Raw genomic sequence first — 11,585 nt, 5'->3', positions numbered from 1 at the left:
GCACAGAGTTTTAAAGTCTACAAAAAAAGGGATGCACATTCATATTCGAATCTTATTTGCACACTATTTCTAATAGCTTAAACAAAACGGCGATATATGTTTATGAAAACTGTATGTCTTTGAATATTTTCAATGCATATCAATATGTTTCTGTAATATTTCTTTTGTAATACATGTACCATCCCATTCTCGTTGTTATGACTATTGTTCTTGTCATACATATTTTTTCTATTTGTTTTGAACAATAAAGTTTAAAAAAAACTTAAAAAAAAGGGATGCAAATTTGCATTCAATTCTGCATCCTGGTTACCTTTTCTGTATTTATTTTTCCATTTATTCTTTTAGATTTTTGTCTTTTCTATAGTTTTATTCATTCTGTGTTCTTCTTTCTTTCTGTGTCTGATTGTGAATTGTGTCTTGCTACTTTATTATGACTGATTGTCTGTGTTTTTGTTATCTGTAAAAAAATTTGATTTTTTAAAATTTTGATGTTTTAAATATCCAAAAACTCATCTTCTTCTTCATCATCGTCATCATCATCATTATCAACATCATGATTTTGGCTAAATTGAAGCTTAAACAAAAAACTCACTTACATTTCAATCTGCTTTTTAAAATGGTTCACTGCAGTGAAATGATTTATGCTTTGCTCATACCATAGGACATTTTCCTATGAAATCTGCAACAAGTTTCTCTAGAATATTCAAGACAAATTTTCACATTATGTTCTTGTAAAAAGTGTCATACAACTAAAGTTCTTTTAAAAAAAAAATGCTACAAATCTTATTATTATTTTATTGAAACTTTATATGTTATGTTGCCTGCTTGGGATATTTAAATTGCTCAGGCTTTTCATTAGAGAAACATATTTTTTTCATAAACTTATTATTTTAAAAGTAACGTTTTTATTATTATTATGAATGTTTCAAACGTTTTCCATAATTTTAAAGACATAAAAAAAAGTTGTGACGGCTTTTATCACAAACCAACCAATTTGAGCGCAAATATCTTTTTATTTATTTTTTTTCAAAAATCTTTATTGAAGATTTACAGGATCTTAGTACGAAATCAAGTCAACTTTAAAGTACACAGATAGAAAAATGAGTAACAAAATATGCCAGGGGAACACAAAGAACATAGGGAAAAAAAAGATCATAAACAAGAGCAGTAAAAGCTGCAAGTTGCTATTCTGTACACTTAAAAAATTCCAGAGTGTCAAAGGTTCTTATAGCTTTGGGGTTAGAAGAAGATTTTATTGTTCTTGTTTATTTGTTTAACTCAATCATAAAAAGTTTGAATCGGGGCTTTTCTTTCAGAAAATTTGCATTTATGAACATGAAATTTGGCTAGTATTATTAAAAGGTTAATTAAGTAGTATTCCCTTATTAGTGAATGTTTAACATTATAAAAACAAATAATATATCCTTGTATACTAGATCAAATTTCATATACATTTTTCATTAAACAAAAGAGGTAAAGTCTTTGCAAAAAGTTGCTGTTTGGGTGCATTTCCAGAATAGATGCATGATTGTTTCAGTGTCTAATTTACAAAAGGAGCAGTTTCCATCAATGTCCATGTGGAGTGAGGATTTGGCTGGGTGGCATCTGTGAAGAAGTTCAAAGCAAACATCTCACGGTTTATTTGAAAGGAAATATTTGGAGGACAAAGTCCAAACTTTCTTCCGTTCAATATCTGGGGGAAATTTTCTCCATCAGTGGGTCACATGGGTACAACTGCAATATCTTTCTGAAACAGGGATTTTATTTTTTTATTTCTTGTTGAAGTTCTAAAGCAGGTCTTGCCAATATTGGTTCCAAATAAAGAGACTGAACCTGGTGGTAGTGGGTGTACAAGACCTTTAAATAACATCATAATTCCTTCAGGAATAGCATCCATGACTATTGCAAATTCTTTGGAGGTAACTGGAATATTAGAAGTGGTTAAAAATTGATTGTAGGTAATTAAAAACCGTCTTGAGTCAAAAGGTTGAGAGTATAATGTTATTTTTAAACCAGTAAGGGAAGAATAAAGATTTATTTTGGTATAAAATATTAGTATTATTCCAAAATAATAAAGATGTGAGGAGAAAATGAATGTTTATAGATTAGGAACCAAGCCAGAAGCATTTGCTTGTGAAAATTTGCTAATTTGTTGGGCAACTTTTGAATGTTATAGTTAGATTGGAGAAGAAAGGGGAGGCCACCGAGTTTAGAAAATAAATAGTTTAGGATAAAATTCCATAAGGAATCTGGGTTTCTAAGGAATTTCTTAATCCAATTGATCTTAAATGTGTAATGTGGTGAAATCTAAAACATTAAGCCCTCCTGCGTCTATTGTATTCAAAAGCTTGAGCGCGAATACGTATCGCGACTGCCGCCCGCTTGCCCTGATCAACGAGGGGTGCTCTCGTGTGCCCGCCTCCCACGAGTGTTCGACCAATCAGAGTACAAAGTGAGAGCGCGAGCTTGGAGCAAGAAAGGGGAGGGGCAGAAGAGCGAGCTCCTATGTGACAGCTGCGGGTTGAACGCTGCACCAAGGATGAGAAAAAAAACCGAAACGACATCTCACTCCTGGTTATATCTTGAGACACTAGAGTCTGAACTATGAGGGAAATGTATTAATTAAACCTTACCTAAAGCCTCATGACATTACAAAAAGAAAAAGTACATTAAGGAGCTGTATTTCAGGCATTTTTGTGTCTGGTGGAGAACATATGTGTGTTTCCCAGTCAAGATGGCATTTAGTCGTCTCAGCATCACTGCATTCTTCACTTACATCTACATATGCTGCGGAACAATACAAGTTAAGAGAATCTGATGACAAAAAATTATACTTTTAGTTTGCACTCAATTAAAAAAAATGAAATAAAAAAAAGAAAGAAATATTTTAACATTCAAAATGATGATTAATTTATAATATTGAATTATTCAGCTTGAAACTTAACTGGGAAATCCTGAAAAGCAAAGGATTAATCTAGAATTTAACTTGAAATTTCCCTAATGAGGAAGCCCCCCACCCCAAAATTGTCTTTGGTTTGTTTAAAGGTCAACAAAAAATGTACAAAAAGGAGAAGTTTATTATTTGCCATGCAATTTCAATTTCACACTCTGATTAATTGCTTAAACCATTCTGTGAAATATCAAAAACTCATATAAACCTTTTTGTGCTATTTAATTATTACCTTTTTTAAATATATACATTTCACTTAACTTTAGATACGTAATTTAATGCAACAATATATTTCAATTTTACTAGATAGCTATTAGCTACTTAGATATTGTCTGCCTTTATTATTACAGTTATATTTTGTTTTACCCTGCTTTTTTTAAGGAAGACTTATTTATGATGTTTACTTTTATCCTCAGTCCAGTCTTATCTTGTTTGCTTTTCTCAAGTTGTTTGTTTTATATAATCTTGAAAGCCTGTTTTCAGAAATGTCTCCAGGGATGAATCTTTCAATTATAGACGATCTTTGTGCTGCACACGAAAGGGAAAGGAAACGCCGACTTCTCCATTCCAAAATCCCCTCTGCCTCATCTTTACAAGTAACGAGTGTGTGATCGATCTGGAGCTCTGTTACGTTCGTCTCTTGGTTTCGGGGCTGTTTGGTTGGTCTCCGACTCGCCCCTTCCCGGCACAACTTGGCTTTTGTCGTGAGAAGTCGCTTTGTTTGCGCTTCAGGAGCCAGATTTATCGACAGCACAAAGTTGATAGCAGCAGGCTAGTTAGCCACTTAGCTTACTCGCTAACTAGCTTGCAGTCAGGTTGGAGAACCTTTTTTACAGTTTTTGTGGCGTCATTTTGACCCAACTATTCAACCGGCTCTTACTTTTTCCCTTTCCAAACAAGAAGACCCGCCGTGGTAAGCGTATAGCAGTGGTTCTTCGCTGGCGTCCTCGGTAAAGCTTGCTAACTCACACCCTGCGTACTTAGCCTGGACGGCAGCTGCAGGCCGGAGTCGAGCCCCGCCACCCGCCGCCTCTACCGCTACAGTCGTTGCATCGCCGCGCAGTGAGAGTTGACAGGTGAGTGAGAAACTGCTTTAACGTTTGGTAAAGTGCTTCATCCGTGAGTGCCCGCAGGCGGGAGACGGAACTGAGCTGTTCCGGTCTGGCAAAAAATATCTGGAACTAAATTCGGGCTAGATAAAGTACGATTGGGGGGAGTCGCGCTGGAGGTCGCCATCTTTCATCGGATGCTGCTACCCAGCCAGCTAACTGGACATGGCTGCTACTTTGTAGCTCGAGTCAACTTTACAACTTCAGTGGTTATGGGTAAAATATCCCCGTGGCGGAGGCGTTTATTGCCCCGGCTGAGAGCGCACTTCGCTCCCGTGAAGTCCTCGTGTTGCTCCGTCACACCGGAGTGTTGCTGTTTATGGACCTTGGCATGGGCATGGCATGTGAGCTGCGCTCTTTCTCAGCCATGTCAGCTACTAAATATGCCTGCATTGCGTCTTGTGCCGTGGAAGTTGTCGCATTTGACTTGTAAAGCCGATCCAAACGAGCCAAGTGTTCATTTGATGGGCTTAAACATCCGTTTTTACCCCCTCCGTGCCCGGTGATCACACTCGAACGACAGCGGTCTTCCTTTGCCTACAAAAAAACAAACTAATTATGTCTCAGTTACGTGTTACGTACTGGATTCGGATAAATAATGCGGTCTTGTCATTTTCTTGGTGTCTTCATGAAGCCAGGAAGCAAATCTGGATGAAGGCGGAGGTGGGAGGACGGAGAAAAGCTTGTGTTTTGACTCTGGCCATGTCTAGACGCGAACACTGACTCACACGTGTTTTGACCAGGCTGATCCTCTCTTATGGGAGGCCGCAGGTCAGATTACTTTGAAGATAACTTCAACAATCCCCCCCATTAAAGACGTCTCATTTTTTTTGTCCTGTCCAGCAAATGAACGGACAGATCGCAGCTCAATGCCTCCTGTGATGGAGATGTTTTGCTTTTACAATCTCCTTCAAGTATGTTTATATAAAGCCCTCTTGTTACTGAACTTCATTAGTTGAGTTTTAGCCGCTCAGACAGGACGATAGGGGGGGAGACAGACAGAGAGAGAGGGAAGATGGCCCGTCTGAATCCCCCCCCAGAGGGACAGACCAGGTCCAGCTGTGGGGTGCGGTTGATATTTTAAATAATTTGTCTCACAAATTCCACATCTACAGGAAAATAAGCCATTTCTTTTTTATCTGGATGTCAGGATTGTTCCATAAGTTTGCTCGGTGTAGGAGAGGAATGAGTCATTTTAAGGGGTTCCCACCATGCTGTAAATGTAGCTTTAATATGAATACATTTAAAGCATACATACCACTTAATTAAACTGCCAATAAACAGGAGATCTGTAGTATAATCTCTCCACAAAGGGACTGTTCTACATCCATCCATGAATGGGCTGTTGGGTTATTATTATACCATTTGAGAATGTACTGGAATCTCTGAGCAAGAAAATAGTTGGGGAAGTTTGGAAACTCAAAAGGTGCTAAGAGATTTAGCATTTGAGAGTTTTTAAAGCAATTCTTGGTGGTTTAAATAAAAAACGTGGATATGAATATATCTAACGTTTTAAACCATTTTGCAGAGGGTTGTAAAGGGACAGAGCAAGTAGTAAATTTTTGAAATTTTCATTTTCAAGTTTCTTTTTATTTGAGTATTCAGCAACATATACAGTGTAAAAGACATTCAAACTTTTTTTTTTTTTTTCCTTAATACCCCAAACAAACAAACAAACCCCCCCCTGTTGCACCCTAAAGAAAAATAATTAAATACAATAAAAAAGGATTTTGCTGAATGGAGTAACAGTGTTACCCCTCAGAAAGAAGCGATGGATCAATATCTTTGATCTTGCTCAGAACTGGCTGCCAGACATTAAAAAACCCTGCAGTACAACCCTTCATTGAATATCTGATTTTTTCTACGGTAAGATGGCACATAAGATCCTGAAATTTTCATTTTAACTCAATTTATTCTGTCCATGCAACAATTTATCGTTGTTGCAATATCAAGCTGTGCGAACGCATATCGCAAAAGACGGTGAAAATTGCAATAAACGGTTACCTTAAATGTGCTAAAACAATCTTATGGCAACTTGAAGCATTTAATGAATCAAATAAATCCTTTTATGCATTTGGCCAATCGGATGGAGCCCTTCACGTTGTTGACCAATCAGATGGAGCCCTATTATGTTAGATGTTCGCCTCCTATGTCGACGAGGGTCATTTGAAGTATAATTTTTAAACTGTTGCAATGAAATGAGAATCATGTTTTTGGTTGTTTTGCTATTTGTTTATATACCGCAAATTATATCGTTATCGCAATATTAATCACCAATATCGCATATCGCGTTTTTTTCCTCATATCGTGCAGCCCTATACCCATGAATGATATTGGCAGGTTAACCCATCGCTTTAAATCCTCCTGTATATTTTTAAGTAACAGTATTTAATTTAATGGCACTAAGTCTGATAGACTGGATGAGTAAGTGACACCAAGATATTTAATATTCCCTGATTTTAACGGTATATTTAAAGTTAGCTCCACGTAACCGTTGAGTGGTAATAGGACTGATTTGTTCCGATTAATGTTGTACTCAGAGATTGATGAACATGTGTCACTAACTATCGCTGCTCTGGAGATGAAAGAGTCTGAGTTTTGGAGAAAGAGTAACACATCTGTGTAAAGACGTATTTTGTGATGGATATTTTTTGTGTTAATTCCGTCTCTGTGCTTCTAAAGGTTCAATAGATGAGGAAAAAAGGGAGAGGGGGGGGCAGTGGACACCCCTGTCTTGTGCCTCTCTGAAGGACAAACTTGCCAGAGGTCTCTTCATTTCTTCTGACGGATGCACTTGGGTTGTAATACAGAATCTCAATCCAATCCAAATTTAAATTTATGCTAAATGGTAAAAAAGAAACATTCATTCACCCTGTCAAATACTTTTTCAGCATCTAATGAAATAATGGTGGTTTCCTGTTTTTAATTGAAGTGAAGAATATTAAGGTAATATGTCAACAAGCATTGTCAGTTGAATGTCTTTTAAAAATCCAAGACATCTCAGATTTGCCAACTATCAAAACTAATAGATCTTTAGTCCCACTTTGATCCTCTTTTTATCTATTTCAAAAGTGTTCCCAGTGGTCTTTTAATCCTGATTGTCACTTTAGCCAAAATGAAAAAAATAAAGTATTTTTTTCTTCTAAGGGCATATTTTGTGAAGTTCCACAGGAGTTCATAAGAAATTGGCCTCCGAGTTGTGAGCGGGACTGTTGGTGTGGAGTAAGCCCGCCCAGTCACCATCATGCCTCTGTTTACACGCTGTTGCATTAGCTTACAGCCCCTCACAACCCCAACCTAACATTACCAGTGTTACAAAAATGGTGGGCAATACTGGAGCTATCCATCAGTTTTGTTCCAGATTCCAGCTCAGACGAGGAAAACAAAGACGCTCATGGATCTGTTTGTCTAAAAGCGGATGGATCAGAATAGAGCGGAGCAGGGAGCTTGTGGCCTGCCAATAACTACTGTAAGCTTTTTCGAATAACATTTTTTCGTCTGCGTCTGATCCACTACAGTTTGAATGAAGCAATAGTCATTACTCAAATGATTGTGCTACCACACAATAATGCAGTTTAAATCTTAATTTTTTATATATGTCCCCCACCATAAGAAAAATTCCACAGGAACATGTAAAAAAAAAACGCAAAAAACAAAATTTTCCAGTCGTAGTGGGTCTTTAAATGTAACTAAAAAAATCCATCTTATCCCCATGTTAAATATTCATCTTTATCATACTTTCCTCTAACTAAGTTTACTTTTTATGAACTTCTATTAGGCCAGGTTACTGTACACTTGCCACCTGTTATTTGTGTAGCAATCTTGATAAATATTTGCATCACAAATTAACTATCCATATAGTAGTCATATTTTTGATGATTTGTGTAAAACTAAACTGGCCAATGATTGTTTGGGGATGTGTTATTATTGCTGTTTGTGTACATGCTGGATTGGTTCCTCACTGTGTTATATTTTTACACTTTAAGATGATGCACTTTGTTTTTTGTTGCTTCAGTATTTGATATTGGAAAAGGGGCACCAGAGCTGTTGCCGGTTTGCTCAACTGCATGCGTTGAGCAACGTGTGACCTTTGGTTACCACACAAGCAGACCGCTAATGACAAGCAGGCCTTACCGATGTATCTCTGTTATCATTACACTGCATGTCTGCTAACTGCAGCATTTGGCAACACCACTAGCCTAACATTATGCAGTAGTAAAGCATTTGTGTTTTGCCCCGTTTTTTTCAACAAGTCTGAAAGTTTAAGGAATTTATAACTGTGTTAAAAGATAAAAGATAGTCAAAAAATGGAGGAAAACAGCAGTTCAGCATAAGAATTAGAAATGGCGAGCCACTTCTGAGGCGACAAAAACTTCAGCCAATAACTTTGGCTTGAAGATGAATGTCAGAAGTTTATAGCATATCATACTTTACAGTAAACCCTTGTTTATCGCGGGGGTTACGTTCCAAAAAGAACCTGTGATAGGCAAAATCCGTGAAGTAGAAACCTTTTTTTTTTTAACAATTATTATACTATTAAATACTCTATTATACATTGAAAAGAAAGATCAAACCATTTTTCATAAATAAAAGTACTTTAGAAACATTTTTTTCAACAAATAACTTCTATACTGTACTGTCAAACAATAATTTTAATCATCAATGTGAACAGAAGGCTTCAAATTGCGGAGATTAGCCCCGCCCACCGCGACCCGAGTAATGGGATTAAACGGGAGGAAATTTAAAACAATTATGAAAAAAATACAAAGTACAGTAGGACAAATATTGACTCAGGTGTATTTCACTGCTCTTCAGACTGAGCCGCTGCATCCTGACTCCGCTCTGCAATGTTTTCTTCTTTTGAAGCCTGCGGTGCAGGTGTGTTTGTTCGGGAGAAGAACATAGTGATGGGCAGTTGTTGTCGCTCCTTTTTTATGGGTTTTAGAGAAACTTGAAATTGCAAGAGAATTTGCGCTTACGTGTTGTAAATTTGGCAAGCAGATTTACGTACCTTTACAAATTAAACTGCAACGTTATTGACGCGCAGCTAGAGAAGAAGCGGAGTGACTTTTTAGCCAATCAGAATGCAGAACAAAATACACTATGCAAATCCGTGAAGTAGCGAAACCGTGATATGTAAACCGCGTTATAGCAAGGGATCACTGTATTGCCAAAATAAGTTTTGGAAATGTAGAAATTGGCAATTTATTATTATTTTTGAAGTCCCAGTCCTATCATCTTTTGATCTATTGTAAAAGCATTCCCTGTAGTCTTTCAATTATGATTATGCCAATTTTTGACAAACACGTTTTCTAGGACATAGGTTCTGCTGAGTGTCAGGAGTTCGTTAGAAATCCGCCTTTGAGTTGTGGCTGGGACTGCTGGGGCGGCGCAACCCTGCCCCCACTTCCCATCACTCCTCTCTTTACACTTTCTCTCGCTAGTTTACAGCCCCTCACATTCCCAGCCTAACATTACCGGTGCAACAAAAATGGTGAGCAATATTGGAGCTAGCCAGTTGTATAGTTTAGAGCCAGATACCAGCTTAGACGAGGAAAGCGAAGACGTACATGGATTCTTTTCAATTTAGTTTAAATGTCTGTTGGCCTCTTAACCATGATCCTGTTTCTTAAACTGTTTGAAAAGTGCTTAAAGTCTTAAATTGAATTTGTCTGCTCCATGTTTGCGTTTGTTATGCTTCATGACAGTTAAGAGATGCTGTCAATTTAACTCGATGCATCATGGGAGATGTAGTGCTGATAGTTGCGCTAAAGCTGGACAGACTCATGTCTTTAAGTTTTATTATTTTATGCAATTTATACACGGCCTGACAACAGATCCTAAGTTCGCTAAACACGAACTTGAGCTGCTATTTTTGTTGCAACTGAGAAACTTTGGGCCGTGTCGGCACCAGGAAGTGAAGACGCTAACTGCGTCTGATTGGTCAGAAGCCCTATAACTGTGACAGCTGTTGAAATCTCAGTTCTCCTGTAAATATATTGTTTTACGAGTACTTTTTGCTTGCAACCGTCTTTTCACTCTCTCATCTATCCTGTTTTTTCGTGTGGTTGTTCCCCAAAATGTTTTTCCTTTTAATTATAGTGCTCAAACAGGAACTGAAACTTGTTATATAGGTCTGATTTAGTGTATACACGCACAGGACTCTTCTGTCAGAAGGTAATCTCTCATAACTTGGATACGAGCCAGCAGGAACTTCAGAAATAAGCTTTGGCTGCTATTTACAGATCTATACCGTTATATGCACACCACTGTTCATTTGGAAGAAATGGATGTGTGAAAACTCAACTATTTTATAGGATTGTTCAGTGTTCTGGTCTAATTAGCACTTGCACAAATGGGCTCAGCGGTTTGGATAGCAAACAGGTTTTGTGTCCACTTTTCTGTCAAGTTACTCACACCACAGCTGTTGTGATAACTGGCTGGAATTGATGGAGATCTGTGTTTGGCTCCATTCATTGCTGTGGAGTGACACAAATTTACACCCGCCATGTATGACTATCTAGGTTAAAGGTCACCAGCTTGAAATAAGTCTACATCCTCGAAGCCCCACTCCAATCATATTTTGATCTATTTTCAAAGCGCGCAGTGGTCTTTTAATTATGATTATCTAATTTTTAGCCAAAATAAAAAAATACTGTCGTTTTCTTGGACCCAGTCAAAGCAGCAGTTGTGCATTAGAAATTCCCCTCTGAATTATGGACAGGACTGTTGACACGGAGGACGTTTTCCCCTTCCCATCATCCGTCATGGTTTATACACGCTGTTTACGTACTTTCCTGCTAGCTTACAGCCCCTCACAACCTTAACCTAGACATTACTGGTGCAACATAAACTGTGAGCAAAAGTGGAGCTATCCAGCCGCTCAGTTTGCAGTCAGATTTCAGCTCAGACGAGGAAAACCACAAGTGTCTACAAGTGGATGCATCAGAATGGAAAGGAGCAGGGATCTTACAACTTGCTGTAATTTGTATGTCACATGTGCAAGACTTTTCCAACAAGCTTGTAAGCTTGCTCCTGATTCACAACAATTTGAATTAAAAAAACAACAACTCAGAAATGCAATTTTAAGCTTCATTTTCTTTTTATATATATACAGTGCAGATCAGAATTTTGTACACACTTTCTTATTCAAAGAGTTTTCTTTATATTCATGATGACTATGAAAATTGTAGATTCACATTGAAGGCATCAAAACTATGAATTAACACGTAGAATTATATGCATAACAAAAAAGTGTGAAACAACTAAAAATATTTAATATTCTAGGTTCTTCAAAGTAGCCACCATTTGCTTTGATTACTGCTTTCCACACTCTTAGCATTCTCTTGATGAGCTTCAAGCTGTAGTCACCTGAAATGGTCATTGAGCAGTCTTGAAGGAGTTCCCAGAGATGATTAGCACTAATTGCCGCTTTTGCCTTCACTCTGCGGTCCAGCTCACCCCAAACCATCTCCATTGGGTTCAGGTCTGGTGACTGTGGAGCCCAGGTTATCTGGTGCAGCACC

At 37.7% G+C, this 11,585-nt stretch overlaps 1 protein-coding gene across 4 annotated transcripts in view; it reads left to right on the top strand.

Moving 5' to 3' along the window:
- Positions 1–3,474: 3,474 nt before the first annotated feature.
- The window catches only part of larp4b (La ribonucleoprotein domain family member 4B), a 52,024-nt gene continuing 43,913 nt past the window's right edge, over positions 3,475–11,585 (top strand). For 3 of the 4 annotated variants that reach the window (XM_020711286.2, XM_020711284.2, XM_011486191.3), the window contains exon 1: positions 3,475–4,026. The gene's annotated coding sequence lies outside the window, so the exon portion shown is untranslated. The remainder of the gene's footprint in view (positions 4,027–11,585) is intronic. The other variant, XM_004078792.4, reaches the window with a different exon arrangement.

The sequence above is a fragment of the Oryzias latipes genome, chromosome 17 (assembly GCF_002234675.1).
Source record: "Oryzias latipes chromosome 17, ASM223467v1".
Taxonomy (NCBI): domain Eukaryota; kingdom Metazoa; phylum Chordata; class Actinopteri; order Beloniformes; family Adrianichthyidae; genus Oryzias; species Oryzias latipes.
Note: the sequence above shows the minus strand (reverse complement) of the source record. Positions and strands in the feature narration are given on the sequence as shown.